The sequence below is a fragment of the Mustela nivalis genome, assembly GCF_964662115.1.
Source record: "Mustela nivalis genome assembly, chromosome: 5".
Classification (NCBI taxonomy): Eukaryota; Metazoa; Chordata; class Mammalia; order Carnivora; family Mustelidae; genus Mustela; species Mustela nivalis.
Window position 1 is genome coordinate 34,495,374 of NC_139024.1, and position 23,467 is coordinate 34,518,840.

Here is a 23,467-nt window from a genome sequence, read left to right on the forward strand (position 1 = left end):
TGAATAAGGATAAATATATTAAGGATGTAATCTTTCCCAAATTGGATTACAGATTCACTATAATTTTCTTTAAACTTAAAGGATTTTTTTAAGAAAACCAAAAACTATTTAAAATGTATATAGATGAATAAAGGGACAAGAATAGCCAAGACTCTTTAGAGGAAGCATCAGGTGAAGAAACTTGCTATACAAAACACCAAGACATATTATTATAAAGTCTTAGCTATATAATTAAGGCAGTGTGGTATTTGGGATAGAAATAGCCAACAGAAAAAAATAATCTAAAAATAGATCCACACATGTATGGATACTTGATCTATTATGTTAGCAGTCAATGGGAAAGAACAGACTGCTTAAGGAAAAATGTTAGAATCTGACTAACTGTTCAAAAGGAAAAATAAAATTAAATCCCTACATATGCCATTTCACAAGGATTGTCCTAAGAGATATTAAAATTTAAATGTGTATGGTAAAACTTTAAAAGTTTTAGAAGACGATATAGAAGAATATCCGTAAGAATCAAAGTTTGGAAATATTCTTTTAAGGAAGCTCAAAAGAAATCAAGATCCCAAAGAAAAATACTAATGTTTGACTGAATTACAGTGATTTTTACTATCAGAAGATAGCATAAAACTAGCAAAAGGATAAGACTAGAATTGAAAGAAAATATTTATAAAATACAAATGTCAAATTTCTACAAATCAATAATTATAAGACCATCAACAACACAAAAAGTTTAAATGACCAAATATGTTTGAGATAAGAGGAAACATGAATGGTCATAAATACAAGAAAGATGTTCAACCACATTAGTAATCAGGAAAATGCTAATTGTAACTTACAAACGGATATCTCCTTACACTCTTTACACCCTTCAGATGGGTAGAAATTTAAAAAATAGACCTAATAATGAGCACTGATGAGGTAGTAGAGCAGCAGTAATTCTCATCCACTGTCACAGGAGAGTAAATCAGCACAGTTAAATGGTTTGGCTTAATCCACTGTATTTGAATATTCAAAAACTTCAGGACTTAGTTCCTACACTCTAGGTATGTACTTTGGAGAAACCCCACGGCATACTTATAATAGATTTATGTCTATTATGTAGCGGCATTGTTTTTAATGAAAAATTATAAAAATAAAACATCAAGAAAAATCTGAAAACCATTCAAATCTTCACACAAATTGTAATCAATATGTGAATTGTGAGATACCAAAACAATTGCCTAGTGTAAAGCAGTAAAATTGCATGAACTACAAATGTATATAGCAATATAGACAAATATCCCAAACAAGATATTGAAAGAAAGAAGGTTTTGCAGAAGAATATGTACCATACAACTCAATTTGTGAAAAGTTCAAAAACAAAACTAAACCATGTATTATCTAGGATGAATATATATAAAAAGGAAAAAAAATATAAAAAGCCAGAAATTATGAGCATATGATTTAGGGTACTAGTTACCTGTGGGAAAAATAGTGGACAAATTGATCAGTAAGGACATTCAAGGTAATAAATTCCTATGTTCTATTTCTGAAGTTGCATGTTAATTGACAAGTATTTCTTAAATATATATATATATATATATGTATATATATATATATATACACACACACATATATATATTTTATATTTCTTTAATGAAATACTCCATGGATATGAACACAAAATAAAAATAAATGACTGTAGTTGGATTAGAATTCTAGCAATGAGGATAGAGAGAATGAACATATTTGATGCATCTTTTGGTTTTACTGTTGATAAGATTTTATGACAAGTACATACAAAATGAGTTAAAAAGTGGTATCAAGGAAGAATCTCAAATTTGGGACTTGAAAAAACAGTACATATTCCCACTGGTCATTCAGATGAGGAACATGTTTACCATAGAAATAAGATTTCTGATCTGGACATGCCATTTTTGAGATGTGTAATATACATATCCAAGATGTTAAGCTGACTGTTAATTACATGAGACAAGATTTATCTGGGCTGGTGATACAAATTTAAGAGTCAAGGGCATATGAATGGCATTCGTATTAAACAGTGGAACTAGATTCAATCTTCAGGGAAGAGAGTGGATTTTAAAAGAAGGCAATGTGTGAACAAGATTTGGCCACTCTAACTATTCAAGTTTGAATATATGAAATATGTTCATTTTAATAGTCATTGAAACACAAACCATGAGAGACTGTGGACTCTGAGAAATAAACTGAGGGTTTTGTAGGGAGGGGTGGGATGGGGTGGGGTGAGCCTGGTGATAGGTATTATGGAGGACACATATTGCATGGAGCACTGGATGTGGTGCATAAACAATGAATTTTGGAACGATGAGAAAAAATAAAAATAAGTAAATACTTTATTTGGGGCAATCTTAATTTTCTCAATACAGTGATTTATTTGCAATAATTTACCTTAAATTTATTTTTGGAATAGGCAAAGTACACATATATTTAATAAATAAGCAAATGAATTGTTTATTTTTGTTTCACTTCAGTCCAATATTCTTTCACTGAATTGGTTTTAGGCCTAGAAAAGAGCAACTGAAAATTTCATTTTATTGATCTCCTCACTGTTCTTAAGTAAGGTCTCCAAAAATGAGTCCCAGATTCTACAGGAGTATTAAGGAAGTTATTTGTAAGTACACTTAAATATTCTCCTATAAATAACAATTTTTCAAAAATTAATGTCATAATTCCAGCTTTTATTTTAGAAGTATAATTAAGTTCTATTTATGAGAATTACTAACAAATAGATCACAATAACCAGCATAAATAAAGGTTAAATATTTGTTCCATGAAGATTTTATTCATCATGGTTTGTTTAGATACAATTCTAAAAATAATTTAAGAGCATAAATACATGCAAATTTGTGTTTCTTTTGATGTTTAATAGCCTAGATTTATTCTAATTCTTTTTTTTATAATTTTTTATTTTTTTATTAACATAATGTATTATTAACTCCAGGGATACATGTCTGTGAATTGCCAGGTTTATATACTTCATAGCACTCACCATAGGATTTATTCTAATTCTTAAAGTACAACATTAACATTGACAAATACACTGTTGTAAAGGTGGAGAGGCTTTTTGGTGAAAATCGTGACTTGATTTTCCATTTTTTATAGCTCAATCCATTTTTGTTTTCCCACAATGACCTTTCATTTTTTCAGAGTTCACTAAATTTAGCAACTAGTTTTTCCTAAAATATTCAAATACATCTTGTCATTCTTATTATGCTGATGGACTTCCATAGTAAACTTCCTCACCCCTCATAGTAACTTCTTATCTTAGGACAGTTTTTAGTCCCTTCACACAAGTTATGGACTGACATTCCAGTTCTGGTTATCTTCCATTTTTGCTGAGTTCATATTTTTACAATAGAAATACACTGTATAATGACAGAATTTGTCATCTTAGATATCCTCAGCAACATTTGTCTATATATTAGAAGGCAAACTGATTGTACTATTATCTTGAAAATGAATGAAGAAATATTCTATTATAATGTGGATTTATCTCATGTACTTACTTTCTCTTCTTCCATTAACCTCACAAAAATGATTTCAAAGGAATAAAAAGTTCTAAATACTCAAACACAAGGAGTATTTAAACAGAAGGAAAACAGAAGAAACAGGGAAATAGAGATTATCAGCAGCTGAGAGATTTCAATAATTTCAGAAGAAACCAGAAGATAATTGGAAGAGTAAGAACTGACTTAACTTCACAGAGGAAGCTTCCATCTAAATGACAGAACAAAGAATAAATGAGAAGAAGCTTGTATCTGTAGTACCTGGAAAGCTCAGTATTTGGAAGCACAGGGTATTTTGGAAATTTGAAGTTATTGAAGACAGATAGTTGAAAGAATGTATGTAGATTTAATGTTTTCTAGTCCCCCTTCTCCACTCTTAAAATCAAGGTGACTACCAACAAGGAAAACAAACCAAATGCATATTTTCAAAAGAAATAAAACCACAGGGGTGCCTGGGTGGCTCATTTGGTTGAGTGTTGGACGTTTGGTTTTGGCTCAGGTCATGATCTCAGGGTCATGGGATCAAGCCCCAACCAGCCTCCATGCTCAGCACAGAGTCTGCTTGAGGTTCTCTCTCTCCCTCTGTCCATGCCCCCACTCATGTTCTCTCTCTAATAAATAAATAAATTACTTTTTTTTTTTTTTAAACCACAATGCCTCTGAACATCGGAACAAAAACAAAGCAAAACAGTGAAGAAATGAGGTGAGGATCAGGGTTAAAATATAGGGATGCTATTGAGGGGTCTGAAATTGTAGTGTTGGGATCCATTGATCCCAGGCCTCCTGTCCCAGGGATATGGCTCCCATGAAGTAGACTGAGGGAACTTCTTCACAGAGAAGCTGAATAGTTAAGGGTAGGGAACAGAATCTAAATATTGATGTCTTTCAATGAAAAGACCACCTACTTGATTACTCATACCCAACAAATTCTATCCATACACTAAGAACTTTGTCTTTGGTCAGCCTTACTTACAAATATGAATGAATAACTAAGGATCATGGGACATTTGGTTAGCCTCTAATATGAAGAAAAACAAAGTAAGCCCACTGGAAAAAAGATCATGGGATAAAAAGTATGGTGACTATCTCAGAATTATAAAAGAAGATGTATCTATGAAAAACAAAACAAAACAAAACAAAAAACAAATGTTGTAAATCTAGAGCAGCCAAAGAGCAAGAAAAAGGTCTTGGAAATATTTCCAAAATTAAACTTCCAATAGAAACTTTGGAAAACAAATTTACAGGAGTCTCTCAGAATAAAGAATAAAAATAAAAAAAAAAAAAGTAGGAATGGAAAAAAAAGAGTCAATTCTGAAGGTCCAGCATTGATTCAAAAGCATCCCAAAAATCGAGCAAAAAGGAAATAATTTAACAATTATTTTGAAAACAATAAAATAACTAGGGACATGATTGCAGGCATTCACTGAATCCCTAAGATGATAATATTATAAAGAAATTAAAACAAATGTACATTGTCTTGAAATTTCAAAACCTTAAGGATAAAGAGTAAATAATAAACACTAGAAATGGGGTGTGAAGCAGATCACATAAAAGGAAACAGAAAAAAAGAACTGCTTCTGAATTCTTAACAATGAGCACTGGATATCAAGAGACATTAAAATACAAGGGGAAATGACTGTCAGCAGGGATTTCTACAGTCAAATAATCTAATAATTTTATTAGATGAGTCTGATGGGGAAAAACAGGTAGTAAGAAAATTTACAATAATTAGAGTTTGTAATATCAGTAGTTCAGGTAAAAGGGACGTGTGTATGTGTATGGAGTTGTAAGAATCCTGATGTCATTTACTATAACATAGAGTAAAAAATTAATGTAAACATTGATTAATTCATTGCAACATAAGGAAATTGTACTACAACTGTGTCTGATATTGTATATTTGTGAGTATTGCATCTCTGGGCTACCAGTCTAGGGAAAGATAAGGCCTGGGGAGGGAATTATAGTTTTCTTTACAAGACTTGTATTATTCAATGGTTTTATGCTGTGTTAGCATATTGCTTGTATCAAAATTTTACAAATTAATAAAATTCAGAATGAAGAGAAGCATTAGTGAACTAATAATTAAGATTTTCTTATTATGGTCTATTTGTTTATATGAATACAAACCTGACAAAGTGTTCCAATTTGTGAAGCAAGGTCAACAATATTTGCTGCTGAGCACTTCATGTGGTTGCTTTGAGAACTAAATAACTACTATTACAAGCACTTCAGCTGTCCCAGAGGAAATAATAACCCAAACACAAAACAACGTTATAACATGCCTATTCTAAATTTTCGTTTTATTAGGAGTTAAGTATTTATATTTTCATATGCCAAACAGTATAAACCATTGTTAATAATTTAAGCATTTATCTTAAACTTATGAAGCCAATGCCATGGATGTGTGTCAGTTGCAGCAGTTCAATTTTCTTTTCTTTTTTTCTTTTTTTTTAAAGATTATTTATTTATTTATTTGACACAGAGAGAGAGATCACAAGTAGGCAGAGGGGCAGGTAGAGAGAGAGGGGGAAACAGGTTCCCTGCTGAGCAGAGAGCCCAATGCAGGGCTTGATCCCGGAACCCTGAGATCCAGGTCCCATCAGCAGTTCAATTTTCAAGTAAAAACATGGAAGATCCATTTGCCAGTTCTATCCCAAGTGAAGTCCTAAATACAGGTACCCCCTGACACTATATGAAAGCTTGCTTTATGCCACTTTGCTTTTATGAAAGACACACTAGCATTTGTTTTCCCGAACCAAAAGAAATCTGAAGAGGATTTTTGCATTTATGGAAGAGTAATTGCTTCTTTGGTTTATGCCATTTTGGCTTACAAAAGTTTTCATAGGAACACATCTTTTTTTTTTTTTTAAATTAAGATTTATTTATTTATTTGAGAGAGAGAGAGAACAAATGGGAGGAAGCACAAAGGAGAGGGAGAGAGAGAACATCAAGCAGTCTCCCTACTGACAGTGGAGTTCCACTGTGGGGCTCAATCCTAGGACTTTGAGAGCATGAACCGAGCTGAAATCAACAGTCTGATCCTTAACCAACTGAGTCACCCAGGAACCCTATCTACTATCCATCCTTCCAATAGGCATAGCTAAAAAACACAATTTTAGGTGAAAACCCAACGTATGTCCATATTTGCCTCCTTGCTGAAGAAAAACTAATTTATATTCGCAGGGTAGGAATAAATTAATTCCACAGTCACTTAAAAGCCCACAGGTAATTTTCCAGATTACCAGTAATACTGTGTATTAAGTGAACCTGCTATCCTTGACATTTTATAAAGATATTTTAATAATTGTTGGTTTTTCCTCTTTTAGACCCTAATTGTCTCCCCACAAATAGCCTTTTTTTTCCTATATTTTTCCTATATTTACTGGAATCTGAACATCAACTTAAAAATAATAGCACTTGGAGAAATTGTAAGCCTTCTGTCCTTGGTACCTGCTCCTGATGGAGGGAACTGAAAATCTGTGCTGTTTCTGAATCCCACTGAAGTGTGATCTACCACAGAACTGGCTGTCTTGAGTCACAACTCACTTCAGACCACCTTCCCAGACATTTCATTATTTATAGTAAATAATAGGCCAGTGACAAAGTGTGAATAGCATAGCTTGTGTAAGTATCCTTTCCTGGTATGTTTTAAGAGGTTGAAGAACAAAGGCTGCTCTAACAACAGACTATTTGGGGCTATAAATATTTGTTAATACCTACTGCAAAACATGTAGGAGGAGAAAAGAAATGTCATTCTCTTAATTAACTCAATGCACATATTAAACTTTAGAATCCTATAGGAATCTTTCATTGAGATACTGTCAAATCAGTCAGTGGACTTATATTAAAATGAAATTCACGGAATCAGCTAACTGACATTGATTCAACTGATGAAGCAACAGACTGAGTAAGATTGGCAGTTTGAAAAGTCTAAAGGTTTAAAATGTGTTTTGGTTCCATTAGATTCACTTATACATTTAGATTACAAGAATATTCTAGGCTTCACAATATATGACTCACTAATTCTTTCAAAATCTAATGAAATGAAATTATCAAAAGTTAAGAAAATAAAAACTATAAATATATAAAAAATATATAATCCTATATATATATAGGACTTGAGTTTTCATATTTGCCAAACTCCTTCTGCAAGAAAGAAAACTCATATATTTATTTACCAAAAAAGTGGGATTTATTTCTGAAGCACAGAATTTCCATCATTTTCCTCCTAAATGCTAAATATGAAAGAAAAATTTAAGATGTGAGGATTTTCATGCTCTCTTAAGTTTTCTTCGCATCAAATCCTGGTCAATGACGTTGTCACTTGTTAGTTGTGTATCCAAGGAGAACATGCAATCTTGATTTTTTCCTGCTGTTTAAAATTTTCACCATCATTAGTTTCAAACTTGGCTCCTGAATACAGCCCAATTTTTTTGTTGTGTTTCTGATTTATGTGATGTAGTAGCTTTTTGCTAGTGCTGAGTCTTCTTCATGGGACAGATTACATATATATGTATATGCATATACATATATATATATTTTACATATATATACACACTGTCTAGAACTAAAATCTAATCTATGATTATATTTTATATGGTTTTAATATTTGATTTAATTACATGAGCAAATTTTTAGTGGTGAAAATAATATTCTTCTAAGAAATATGGTTATGAGGGTTGACTACATTATTTTTAAATACCGTGTTTTTGACCTCCAATATTGAAAAGAACGAGAGGCTCTTTCTGAAATGTTTTTTCAGGAAATCCGCATGGAGTACTAGGTGAGATCAATTAGATCCCATTTGTTTTACAAAGAAGAAAAGTGACATGCCAGAAGGTTAATTTTAGTTTCTTCCAAGAGACATAATTGAACAAAAATCTGACTCTTAACTAGATATCGATAAACTAGGCATTTTGGGGAGATTCATGTTCACAACTCAGTTTTTCTTTCACTCTACCATTTGCCTTCTTTCCAAGAAATGATTGATTTTAAATGCTATGTTTGTATTTTAACAAACCAAAGAAAACAGATATCATCATGTTCTGTGTAAACTGTAGTGCTAATGGTCCCTCTGCTGCTGCCAGGCAGGCAGCATTCTCAGGGCTGGGGACAGTGTGAATGTTGTGTGGTACAAGATACATTTTATGCAAAAAACCAACTACTGCAAATATTCACCGAGATAATAGAATAATAAGCTCTCAGAGCTGGAAGGGACTCGGAACAATTTGGGCAAATTGTTTGCAATGTTTACACAAGTAAAGATTCTTTCATTATTTCAACCACAAATTCCAAATTTCGTAGGATTTAAAATCAGTGAACAAGCTGTAATGTAGACTGTTTTTTTTCTTTAATAGAAATAATCATAAGGAGTTTTAATTTAGTTTGAAGAACTCCATCACTACCTTGGAGAGCCCGTGTTGGGAATGAATGAATTAGCTTCATTGTCTCACTCTACCTATGATAGAAGTTGTACCTGTAGTGCATGAGGGTTGTTCAAGGTTACAAAGAGAGTAGCCCTGGAGAGAGTTTATAAGCAGGACGGATTTGGGAAAGCATCAGCTATGATCCTTCATTTGCACTTCTTCCTCACCATGTCCTCTTTAATGTTGGTGGATCTGACTGTCCATTCTAGCGCCTGCTTCTTGCGCTGTGCAAAACTTTTAATTAACAGTTACATACTGTTGATGCTCAATCCATTTCCCTAATCCGACCTCACTCTTGATATTCAGACCCACATTTCTTACATTGAATACTACCCATGCATGGGATACTAGGTTTTTAGTTGACTTGTATGTGTATCTGCAATACCATCCTTCCTCTGTTCAATACTTTTCAAGAAGCAATACAAATACCATCTTCTGTGAAATGTCTCCTGATTTCCATCTTTCAACCATGTCCAGGAAAAGAAAGTGTTCTTTCCTGTGTTTATGTTAGTAGGTATAATATTAGTCTTTGTGGGGTGCCTGGGTGGCTCAGTGAGTTAGGCCTCTGCCTTTGGCTCAGCTCATGATCTCAGGATCTTGGGATGGAGCCCCGCATCAGCAGGGAGCCTGCTTCCCCCTCTCTCTGCCTGCCTCTCTGCCTACTTGCTTTCTCTCTCTGTGTCAAATAAATAACTAAAATCTTAAAAAAAAAAAAAAAAGAAGTTACAACATTTGTCTTCTTTTCTAATTGTTTGTTCATTTGTGTCTCTCTAACCAGATGGAAAGACTCCAAAAGGTAAGAAGAGTCTATTGTTCACCTTTGTAATTGCAGAGCCTACCACCATCTGGCTTCACTGTGCCTGCCAGATACAGGTTTATGTGTGATGTGTAATTATGTTCTGCTCATCACACTAAAATATCTGTTTTCCAGTTTTAGATGACTTCAGAGTAACCATAAATTTTATTTAGCTACATTTGTGCATTTCTTATGTACAGCAAAATATTTTCATTAAAATATAGTATAAAATAACAATTTCAGAAAAATCTTTTCTTTCACCACTGAGCAGGCCATTGAATTTCATTTTTCAGAGAAAAAATGTGGCCCTTTTATGATAAATTATGACAAACAAAAGACATTACAGAAATAACTATGTTAATACCATTTTGAAGTACATACCAAGCTTACGGAAAATTGAGGGAAGGACCACTGATTTTCAACATGATCTTCTCTGTTAATTTTTTTAAAGATTGAAATTTTGGGTACATTGAGAAATAACTCTTGTTTTTCAGTATATTCAACAAGGATATATCTATAAGACAATCTACTAGATGGCTGCAGGAAGTAACAGGTGTAAGATACAACTTTCTACATTGTCAGGTGAATTTAATGAACATCTCACATGCTTGCAACTAATTGTTAATAAGCCCTGATTTCTTAGAAAAGATATATTAGAAAGAAAGAGGAAGTATATGGTAGTCGTTCTGAGTTTGGGATTTGCAGTCAGTTGAGTTTGAATCTTTACTCTGCCAATTGCAGCGATGTGACCTTGGGCAAGTTAATTAACCTCTCTAAACCCTAGCTTCTCATTAAAAATGAAGTTTATAATTGAATCTGCTTTATAAAGTCATCGAAATGATTAAGTAGAATAATGCATGGAGAGGATTTTGTGCCACAGTTATATAGTAACAATAAATGAAACTATTATTGTTGCTGTAATTGTGAAGTGGCTGGTATTGGAATTATGGTAACTGAAATTAAAGAATGGAAGGGACTTTAATGATATCTTAAAAAAAACAAATCCCTTTTATTTTTACTGTTGAGAAAACTAAAGTTTAGAACAACTCTAAGTCTTGCTCAAGTCTGTTTATGCAGCCATGGTTAAACTGTCAAAGCTTCCATGTGTCTGGAATTGTAGCCCAGTGCTTTTGATACTTTCCAGTAAAATGAGTACTATACTTCATTTTCTACATAATTGATTTTCCATAAACAAAACTGTTTTCACTTCCAGATTATTTTCTTGTGATCTTTCATTTGATTGAAGAAAATTAATAATCATGATATTTGGGCAAATGTGTGAGAATTGTTTTGAATGCTTAAATTCACATCTTGTTTTTCATCTACTTTCTCAAAATTCCCACATTCCAAAACACACAATCTCCTGTCAACCAACTAGAACCAATCCCACCTGAGGTAGTTTGCTTCCAGAGACAGATGCACATGCATCCTCATGAAGGGTACTGTTCTGGGACTTGTTCCTCTAGAGCCACACCCGTTACCTTCAGTTCCTCTTACAGACACATCAACTGTCAGAATTTGACCACTGGTTCTGATTTTGAAGACTCTTCTACCACCTTTCAAACATCTTACCTACTTTAAATTGGTTCATAAAATACAAAAGTATATCTCAAAGAATTTTTAATCTATGTGTATGAACTACTTTAATTGACTGGCATTGTTTCAGATCATTTTTTGTCAAGTAATTTTGGAAAATGCTTACATTTGTTTTAGTCAGGAGAGTAGTATTAAACAAATATACTGAATTTAAGTGAGCAGGCTAATAGCTATCTGACAAACCTCTAATTACATACATTTCAATTTTTCTGTTTAGATCATTGTCTTAACAAAGCAATGCATAAATCAGATCCTCCCGTAAAAGTGGTTGAAATATCTATGATATATTACATATATCTTAGTTTAAATCCAATTGCTTATATATTTCTGCATCTAGCTTTTTACTCAAAATTTTATCATGATTCCCATGTAATTTTGATTTTAATGCCTGTATAAATTTGCATAATATGGATTGCCATAATTTACTTTTCTTGTTTTGTATGGCATTTAGATTGCTTCCAGGACTTTGCTATTATAAATAATGTTTCAAGAAGTGCTGTATACTTAAATAAATGGTTTTTTAAAATTTCAATTTCCTTAAAATAGCTTTATAGAAATATAATTACAAAGACAAAGAACATTAACATCTAAAGCATATTATTATTTTTTCAAATATAACAGGATAAGTGGCCCTTATATATCTGTTAATCAAAAAAAGAAAAGAATATTTCTCATTGTGCTTTTTATTTATATGAATTTCATTATTAATAAAGTTAAATATTCTTTATTCCATTAGCTATTACGTTTCTAAATTAATGAATATAATTATGAACTGTGCTCACTGAGATTCTTTATATTTAATTGTTTTCTGAGTTTTAATTATTTTTTAATGTGCTTTAATAATATGTTCTGTCTAGCTATTTACTCATCTTTCTTCAAATCACTTTACCAAAGGTTGTTTGGTTATATGAATTTGGGATAGATTTTTAAATTTCCTGAAGTTATCCTACTGAGTTTTTGATTGAAATTAAGTTAAATATAAAAACAAATCTGATATCAAACATTTTTTCCCAATCTTCCCATTCAAGAATATGTTTATTCATTCCATTAACCCAAACAAAATATTATAGTTATCATTTATTTCTTTTTAAGGTGATTCTTAGTGATCATATTTCTCATTTGTTTCCTTAAACGAAGTCATTTTTCTACTATAATTTCTAATTGCTTATTACTTGCGAATATGAATTCTTCTTTTTTTGCTTATATCCAGACAGTTTATTTGACTCAAAAAATTCACTTTTTTCCCCTTTGTAAGTTTTCCACATATGAGTGTTTTCTTTCCTTAGCCCATAGACAAAATTTGCTGACTCATATACCCTTACAATATGTGAATAATAATATGGAACAAATTTAGATAGCACATAATTCATTTTAATAGAAAAATCTGCCTAAAATTATATTTTTACCAGAACATAGTCTTCCTCATTTCTCCACTAATAACAGCCCACTAAAATCTAAACTGTGTACCTAATATCGCTTAAAGTACTTTTATTCTAATATTTATTTTCAGTGTATTCACATGCCAAACAATGTGAGAGGAACAGATGGAAATAGCTTGCTATGTCACCAGTGACTTCCCAGTTATCAAATTAGTTAATTACTTCATTCATAAAAATCATTTGTTGAATCCCAATGAGCACTCTTCAGGTTTCTTCATCTTTTGGGGGGTGGGTGTCCTATCTATTTGCTTATCTCACTCATCTTTCTACATTTTTCCATTGTATCTCTTACTGATCTTCAGGGTACTATGATGGCTCATCTACCCATTGCTTAAATATTAGTATTTCCATGAAGGTTGATTTGTTTTTCATGATTCCTACCTTCCTTTCTTTTTTATATTTTCCCCTTGGGCAACCCAAGCTATTTCATAGCCTCAAATGTGACCTGTATGGGGATGACTTCCAAATAGATATACTAGATTTCATCTTATTCCAGAACTGCATTTCTAATGGCCTACTTGTCATTTCTAACTTAGAGGCTTAAATAAAATGTTTGATCAGTCCAAATTGGAACTATCTTTTCCTCAAAATCATTGTTTTGTTTGGAATTCTTTATTTTGGACAATGGCATCATGATAGTGATAATAATGATGTTCTATGGTTATTATAGTGATATAATAATATTAATAATATTATCAAGAGGAAACACTTACTCAACATTTACCATATTCCAGGCACCATTTTAAGAGTACTGCATTTATTAATTCATTAATCTTCACAACAATCTGATGAGGTAAAAACAATTAGTATACCTGTTTTACAAATAAAAAAAAATTGGGCATAGAAAGTTTGAGTAAAATGCCCAAGGTCACACTGATAAAATAAAAAAAAAAAAGTGAAACCGGCTTTAAAGTCTTAATACAAAGTCTGTTTTTATTTATTTATTATTTATTTATATTTAAACCACAATTCTCTGCTTCTGACCTGAAAACATCAGTGTAATCCTTAAGTCATTCCTTCATCTTATATTATTAAATAATTTACCAAGGTCTGTCAATTTGGTCCTCTTATATGTTCTTAGTCAATGCCCTTCTCATCACCTCTACTACCACTTTGTTTTTTCAAGCAACCACCGACTCTTAAAGAGTGGCAGAGACTTAGCATCTCTAATATCCTATTAGTTCCATGATGCATGTAACATAGGCATGATCCAATCATGCCTATGTTTAAAATCTTTCCATAGGATAAAATTCAAATCCTTGGCAAAGTACACAAGGCCTTCTGTATTCTAAAGTTGTTTTCTTTTTTAAAAAATGATTTTGTTTATTTGACAGAGAAAGAAAGAGAGAGGGAGAATACAAGTAAGGGGAGCAGGAGATGGAGAAGCAGGCTCCACACTGAGCAGGGAGACTGATGTGGGACTCAGATTCCAGGACCCTGAGATCATGACCAGAGCCAAAGGCAGACGCTTAACTAACTGAGCCCCCCAGGCACCCCAAGTTGTTTTCTATTTTCGGACATTTTTCACCTGCTCCTCTACCCTACCACAAACACATGCTCACAGCTGTACTGAATTATGTGTGCACATATATACATTTATCCACAGCTTAATGGAAAAATATACATACATATACATATATATCCATAACCATTGGGCTAGGAATTTCTCAATGGAAAGATTATATAGTATTCATCTATGTATCTATATATTTTTTTACCTTTACAATATATAATATCCCACACATGACAGATATTCAATAAGTTTTGGTTGGATGGATGATTGAATGAAGGACGGATGCAATGAAGGAAGAACTTAAAAACTTTAGGTAATCATATTTTATGGTCCATGATATTCATTAATCCAGATCAGCCTCTCTTACACTTGAAAGAGGATGAGTGTGCAAGATGCAGGGATTGGGCAATTCTGGAGTATGTACATTATACTCAACCATCTTGAATACTTACAACATAGAAGAAGAATATATTTATTTTTCTTTTTTTCCAAAGATTTTATGTATTTATTTCACAGAGAGACACGCCAGAGAGGGAACACAAGTAGAGGGAGTTGGGAGGAGAGAGAGAAGCAGGCTTCCCCCTGAGCAGGAAGCCCAATGTGGGGCTCCATCCCAGGACCCCATGATCATGACCTGGGCCAAAGGCAGACACTCTAAGTAATGCCATCATAAAGTAGTTCTAGAAATAAAGTATATATACTTATACTTGTATTAGTTATATACATATGTCTCCATGCGTTCTCAGCTTTTAACGACTGGGTGCTTGCTTTCCAGTTGAGGAAGCTGGCTTATGGAAGTGAAATGAATACAAATTCACCGTCATGGTTAGAATGTAGAAGAGCTTGTTAAATTAAGAGAATGGTGGCCTCTTTTTATAGTAATTTAAGATCGGTGATGGGTATGAATGACTGCAGATGATAATAAAGTGGTGAGTATCAAATGACACTGTGATTCAACAGGCCATACATGTCAAGGACAAGAGGTGTGAAGCGATCACTCTGCTTGTTAGAATCTTTATACTAATACTAAAATAATTTTGAGTATATTTCTCTTCAGTTATAGCCTTTTATAGGAATTTCTACCCTACGGATCCTTTGAACATGCATTTTAATGTGAATCTTACTAATCCACTTTTAGGTAATAGATGAGGGCATAAGAAAATTCTAAGTAGAAAGAAAAAGAAACTAAAACTAAGCCAAACTAACTAATATTCTTAATTATTTTCTTTCTATAAGGTACTTATCAGAATAAACAAAGTCATGACTCAAAAAACAAGGTTATATAACTCTAAATAAGGCAGTAGTGACCCAAGTCATTTAACTGCACAAACATCTGGCAGGTGAAATGACAGCATCTAAATCATACAACAGCTATGAAGAGAAAAATAAAATTTTTGGACTAGAACAGTTGGTTGATAAATGTATCCGACTTTTCTTCAATGCTTACTTTTGATAAATGGACAGACTTTGCTATGACTTTGCCTTGACATTTATCTCACAGTCAGTGGCCATTATCTTGTGACAACAATCCTATTTCTCTCTGTTATTTTGCAGCTTATAATTGTTAAGTCTTCTCGCTAAAGATTTCCGATCCATTTTGTAATTTATGACATACAGGACCAAACTTTAAAATAAAGTATTTTAGGCATATGGTTTATGACTAAAACTAAAATATAATAGGTGCTGTTGTTTTTTTTAAGATTTTATTTATTTATTTGACAGAGGGAGACACAGAGAGAGAGGGAACACAAGCAGGGAGAGTGGGAGAAGTAGAAGAGGGCTTGCTGCAGTGCGGGGAATCGGATGTGGGGCCCCATCCCAGGACCCTGGGATCAGGACCTGAGCCGAAGGCAGACACTTAACGACTGAGCCACCCAGGAACCCCTTGTCACTGTTATTTATAAACATACACAAAGGAAAAAATATTGTGGAAAGAAAAGCAAATATTAACATTTTTAAAAATTCAAATTCATTTAAATTCTATATAAATTCCTGAAAAAGTTTTTAGAGTTGGAGCTCAAAGAGGCCCAACAATATTTTTCTCATTAACATACTGGTCACATCCTAGATGGAGTAGCCACCATTGCCAATTCCTTAGAGTACTGAGCAAGTTGCCAGGAATATGTAAGCTTTGGCATTGCCCTCACTAAACATATTTTTTCCTTCCCCACATTTTCCTGCTCTTGTGGCAATAGGAATCTTCCCAGAGCACACTAGAAATGACAAAATTGCAAGGCAAACTAAGAGAGCATTTTGTTTTGTTTTGTTTTAATAGTTCATTTTACAACATTTAATCTGAACAACTAGATAATGAATTGTACTAAGAACACCTGGACTAGGCCTCTATGACTGTCCAATTTAATTGCTCAATTTTTAGATGAGGAAACCAAAGCCCAGGACATTTTCATAGCTTTCTCAAATCTACTTAGATATAAGGAAAGTAAAAACACTCCTGTGATAATAATCTTTTCCCAAACACCTAATCCAGTATTCTTTCTACTGATCATTTTTCTTAGAAGTTACATGGAATACTTACTAAAAATATATTCTTGATTCTTACTCCCAATCTGGGGTGAGGCCAAGAAATCTACATTTTTATTATCTAGGAGATTCTGAGGTCTAGGGCATTCTGATGTAGCCAATCTAAGAACATATTTTGAGAAGTATTGATTGTTCCATGCCCACCTTTCTTCATAAATATAAAATAATCTTCCTTATTGCTTTAGTTGCACAGAGATATCTCAGTGGTGGGATTTCTTAGCCATTCAGCTTTAGGAATATCTGATGCAGACTGAAATGGAGAGGAGATAGATGTGTGTGTGTGTGTGTGTGTGTGTGTGTGTGTGTGTGTGTGAGTGTTGAGGTGAAAACTAAAGATGAAGAATGCCTTTGATAGGAACTTGGTCACAAATAAGCTGAAAGATTCATAGAGACTAAATCAAACTGATTCAAGAGCTAGACATTTTTGTATATTAGAACTACTTTCACATACATATTTTTTGGAATGTGGATAAGTATGTGTGCTGGGATCCAAAGAAAGGCTACTTCCAAGAGGAGACCTTGTGCCAACTTCTATCGGAGGTGAAAAGACTTCTAAAAGCTCCTTATTCTAATGATGCCATCCATCTCCTCATTTTTTCATTGCTGTCCTTACTGTGCACTTGCAGGATGGTAATATCTTATTCGGATGTTGCCAGTATGAGATGATCAATCCTCAAAAGAAACATTCATCACTTTCCACTTGAACCTGTACAATGCTCTCTGTGAACCCCCATTCAGCACACATCCCCAGCAGACAGGTGATTCAGCAGTAGTCAGCTCTTAGATAACTTGTTTCCCAGAGACCTATGAGACCATAGGTCAAATGCCATGGTAATCACATTAATAGTGAGGTATAGAATGAGTTCCCTGTCACAGACAACTGATATGGACCACCAACTTCTTCAATAGTGGATAACTTGAGCTAACAAAAGTATGAAGTAATTGTTCCACTTTGATGCCAGTATTTCTGGATCTCTACACTGAAATCTATTGTGCACTTTGGCAGTAATTGTGCCATTATAAATTGTAAATGGATCCAGATAGGCAACAACTCTAAAAACTCTGATAATGTAACCAACAGTTTGCTAGTTTAAACATTCAAGTTATACCATTATCTCACTTTGAGGATCTTCCAGTGAGCTGAAATAACAACAAGAAATACTTAACTGGGCTTAATTACATAGATTGCTTTTCCCCATCAGTTACTTGTCAGCCTGAATCTACATGGCAGCTCTTTTTTTATGTCCTAGTCTCAAAGGAATTGGCTGAGGTCTTTTGGTGCATCTACCTTGCACATAGACTATTGATGACATCGGCAGGATTATTCTCCAAATTCTCTCTCCAAAAGTAAACTTATTGCTCCCCATTTTGTATACCCCTGGGTCCATAATTTCATTCATCTGCAGCCCTGTGATGCTTCATTGCCTTTATTTGACTCACCCAGGAATGGGGCATTTAGGTTATGAAATATCTGTATTTGATACCACAGAAAGTCAGACCAGAAAATTTCCCTGTTTCTCATCCTCCATAATTCCATAGAGTCCAGGTTCATTGTCATAATCCTAAATGAGGAATATCCTTGCTAAGAGAATTCCGTAGATAAGGTCTCTTTTCTCTTGAGTCATATTGGTTCATTTATGAAAACATCCAGTTTCAGCTTTTTCTAAGGAGATTATACCAAATAGTCTGCTGCCCACCTCATCCCACAGCATCCTCATTTCTGCTTTCACAATGAGAGTGAATGGATCATAGGCCAGCTACTTTAACTCTTTCCTCCCCAATATTAAAAGAGACAAATTAACCAAAGGCACTTAGAACACTATCATAACACTATTATAACTATGGCACAACTATAGCTTAAATTATTAAATTAATTCAGCCACTCCATGGAAATGATTAAGATCAAGTTAACTTCTAGAGTATAGATCATGTAAAACAGAATAATAACTCTGGCTTGCTAGATAATCCACAGGGCTCCTGTTTTCTATAATTTGACAGTGGCACTAGCTCACTTTTCTTCTTAGTTTCCTGGGAAGAAGTATTCTGGGAAGATGCTTATAATAAAACAGGGGAAGCAAAGAGCCTTCTGAATTTGCTCATAATTAAATATGATTAAATCATAAGTGTTCAAGAAGAGAGGATTGCAACATAAATAACATTAACGATGTAGAGTAGTGAGATACTGTAAGAGTGAAGAACATAAACTCAAGGCATACATTGGAAGTTACACAGCATGCAAGAAAAAGATCTCAGAATCATATAGTGCAAGTCTGTTTCACAAAATAAAAATAGAAAGTAAAAAAACTAGATACATGGGAAACTAGGAATGCTAAAAATATCTAGAGCAGAGATGGCTTAATTATCTCTAGGATAATATATGGCACGATTATTAGGATTTACCAATCTACAGAGAAAATAAAGTTTAAGAAGTGTCATGGGACTTAGAGAACAATAAATAATAAATTCATTCTTGCCAGAAATTGTGGTTAAATACTAGAATGACCTACTAAAATGTGTTGTAGCATCTACTTCAACACCACCCTTATAAAGTAGATTAAAATTCATGTACCACAATAGGTAAATTCTAAAATGAGACCCAAAGCAGTATGTCCTTTCCAATTCACATAGCTCTGTGATAAAATCCCAGGGGATTATTAGAGAACTGAAAGTTTAAAACTAGTTATTGTTTATGGACTTCTATAACAATTTTGTCAAACCAAAGCAAATCAAAACAAGTGAAAACTTATTTAATTTGTTTTAACTCTGTTTCAGTGTAAGGTCTTTCTTATTAATTGAATTCTGTGATTTATGTGCAATAAGTGCCCAGCTAGTAATTTTTCTGTAGCTGTTGAGAGTACTGTAAGTTCCAAATAATCTTCAATAGGAATAAGACAATCAGGATTTCCTTAAATAGCTAATTTATTTTTTCAATATTATATTAAAATTAATGATGTTAGGAGCACCTAATTCAAAATAATCTTTGTGTATTTAATAGTTCTAAGTGCTTTATGTTGTATAATTAAATTTAAATTAATATGCAAATGTTATTGATGAAATACTCTTTGGTACTTAAAATGAATTTAACTAGCTGTTCATAGCCTGTGGAATACCCTGGGATTAGACAGTTATTGAATTAAAGAGTTTATTTCCAAGAAAAGGCCCTCCATAAGTGAGTTTGCATCTGTTCAATTTGACACTAAACAGTTTTAATTCAGGTCAGGACCATTTCTTGTGTTTAAACAATTGAGTGAGAACAAGATAAAATTTTGTCAGATTCTGCTTTCACTAAATGAGATCTACTAACAAAGAAATTATGTTATTGTTCTGTTTAAATAATAAACACAATGTGTTTTTATGTATATCTTTTAGTATTAAAGTTACTGAAGTTTAGTATTAAAGTTCAGCATATGATTATAGAGATATGTAAGATTATAAAATGAATACTGAAATATCTTGGAGCATATTTACCTCAAAGCTTACTCCAGCCATGTTGCCATGATGTGGAATATTTTGGTAACTCCATTTTAGGAACTGTTTTTAGAGATCGGATATGACTCAAAAAAGAAAATCAGTCTCATTGCTTTATTTTCACACTTTGGAAAAAAAAAAAAGAGGTAACATTTTTCCATACGGAGGAGATATTGTGGGGCAGGCTGAGAAATCAATCCACATACAAAATTCAAGTAAGAATCAGAAATCAGTGGTTTTCCAAGGTAACACTGGTTAGAAATAAACGTCAGAGTGAAAGGTAATGTAATGTGATAGACAGGTGATTTAGATGATTTTTAAACTCCTTTCCAATCTTAAGATTCTGTTGTTACTGTTATTTTTTTTTCCTGATTCAGAATTCTGTCATACTCCACCGTATCAGTTATTCCTCATGACTAGACACCTATGTGCTAAGTGACCATTACTCCTCTGCAGCACCTACATGGTCCAAAGTGAAGTCATTACTCCAAAGCAGAATGCTGCCAGCCTGCTCGTCTGTGCATGTGCAGGTGTGTGTGTGTGTGTGCAGGTGGGGAGTCTAACATTATTCTCTGACTTTCAGCAAATTGACTCAGTTGTGATGGAGGCACAGAAATGAATTTAGAGAAAGTTGGCATCAAATAAAGCTGCCCCAAAACAAAAACAAAAACAAAACCATCGAACTATTTAGAGAAGATGGCCTGTAACCAATCTGTCTACTAAAAACACAATATATCATACCACATTTAGCAGAAAGCACATTCTCCTTTAGCGTGATAAACACTCAACTCTTTCCATTTTAGACCTCAACCTCCAGTGTCCTCGACACACATTTGTTTTTATATCAAAATTCTTCAAATATTCAGGATTTTCATATATCTTTACTAAGAAATACATTTAGAAAGATACTAAAATTTCATATTATGTGTTTGATTAAGCTAAAATCTGTTCCTATATTTTTCATGTAAATACAACTGCCTCTACTGTTATTATAAGTAATATATAAGTTTGTTTAATGTATCATTAGTCACAATATGAAAGAGTGGAACACTTTTATAGTAAAGTTTAATTATTTTGCCTTTTCCACCCATGTTCAAAATTCAGTTTGGAAAGTGTACAGAATTCTACTGAACAAGGGTGATTAATATAACTAATATTATCACATCACTGTGTACCAGGCAAAGCATTCAAGACACAAAATAACAAGAGGTAAAACTGCCAGGTTTTTCATTTGCCTCCTCCAAGTAACAACATTGCTAATGCTAAACACACATTACCAAGGGGTACTACTGCTTGGTCTCACTACATTAAACATTTATAAATTCATTACTTACTACTTCAAACATTCATTTATATTTTCTTACATGGAATTATTATGCATTTAGCTTTTATTCATTTAAAAAAGTTCCACTGCATTAGGTCTTCAAAGGGATTTCCAAAGTGTTCAATTACTTCTTCTAACTGTGGCTTTTTCTTTTTCTTGGAAAAAAGCCAGGTTCCCAGTCTTTGCACTTTCACTCTTACTCTCTTCATCCACTTGTTTCAGGGGTTGTGAAAAGAGGTTTTCTTTCATGACTGCCTCAACAGTGAGGGTTCCTTTCTAGCTTTAAAAAATTCAAGCTTAAAAAAAATTTAAACTGGCATCTTTATAATGCTGTAGCTTTTGCTCAGTGAGGAATCAAACCCTCTGAACAATGAATGCTTGTCTAAAGCAACTATTCACAGAAGGTACTGCCTTCTGGGGAATGAGAAAAGTTTCTACCTACTGACAAACGGGAGTAGCATAACAGAACAGAACTGAACCCAGTGCAAAGTGCCTCATGTTCCCAGTGCTGAAATAACGGAGATCAGTTACAGCCCCTCTGCTACAGACCCATTCTAAAAAGAACGCTAAGGAATATCAAACAAGATCAAGCACAGTCCAGATGAGATCATGTGAATTCCTTTTACATGTCTTTGATTTACAGATTTTTTAAAATGTTTGGAGAGGCTAGAGGCTTATCCACATGTGTGAACTAAAACTTGATGACTGAACTCTGTGAGCGCCTGAGAGACAAACGGAATAAATCCTGAGAAAACTGTCTAGTATACATAAATAGCTTTACCAGTCACTTCAAAATTTAGTTCTATATCATTTAGACCATAAGATCTTTCAAAGGCCCCTGAAAGAAATACGGACCTAATGAATCTTGTTTGTGTCATCTCTCTCACAGTGTATTAGCCCCTCTTATCCTGTGAAGGACATAAACCTATTAGAAAGAAATTGAAAAAGAAATGTTTTGCTTTATCTGTCTCACTGGAAGAGTGAGCCATCATGTCTGTTGGTTTGTACCTACGTGAGAAAATATTTCAATTTCTTCATCCTGTTCCTGATTCTATTGGTGAACAAAGGGGACAGGGCATGGAGAAGTTGACAGGGCTGGTGTACTTTCAGTTTCTGAGTTCTCCTGTCTGCTCCGTCCCTCCTCCCCCTTCTCATTTCAGTCCCTCCCTAGTGCTGCACAGGTGGGGCTGCAGTGGTCTATGGAGACCTTAAACTGGATTTACAAAGAAAGGGATTGAGGGAATTTGGGCGAGGCAGGGTGGCAGCAGACATGAGACAAGAGAGGACTGGGGTGGGGATGTGGAGAGACAAATGGAAGCTTTCAGAGAAGAGACATGAGAAATTTTAGAGTAAGTTGGTACTTTATATTCCTTCCCATCCCATCTTATCCTAGACTTCACTGTGAGTAAGTGGTCAAGTTAGACTAGGAAATGTTGAGGTCTTTTCTATTTGAGCACAAACACATCAAATTTCTTGGATGTATCTTGAACAGACATCCAGTGCACAAAGGATACATTATTATTTTCCTTGAATGTGAAGCTGGAGAAGCTACTTTCTGGTTAATTCTATTCCTTGAAAAGAAGAAAGTTATCTGATGATCTTATATGTGGTCCCTTAAGTACCTATATGGAAAGTGGGGAAGGTGAAACCTTTACTTTAGATTCTTTCCATACTTTTCCTTACATTAAATTATATGTATTTGTAGAAGTAACTTTTGATTTCTCTCCCTCTCTCTCCTGAAGATTTCCTCCCCTAGAGTCTAATGGCATGTACGGTAATTACAGTTTTCTTACAGACAGCATGAGATGTAAGGGAGGCTGGGTACGGACAG

The 23,467-nt window shown here is 33.7% G+C and overlaps 1 protein-coding gene across 3 annotated transcripts in view; it reads right to left on the bottom strand.

The window, feature by feature from the left end:
* The window catches only part of FUT9 (fucosyltransferase 9), a 199,141-nt gene that overhangs the window by 124,108 nt on the left and 51,566 nt on the right, over window positions 1–23,467 (bottom strand). The window lies entirely within an intron of this gene.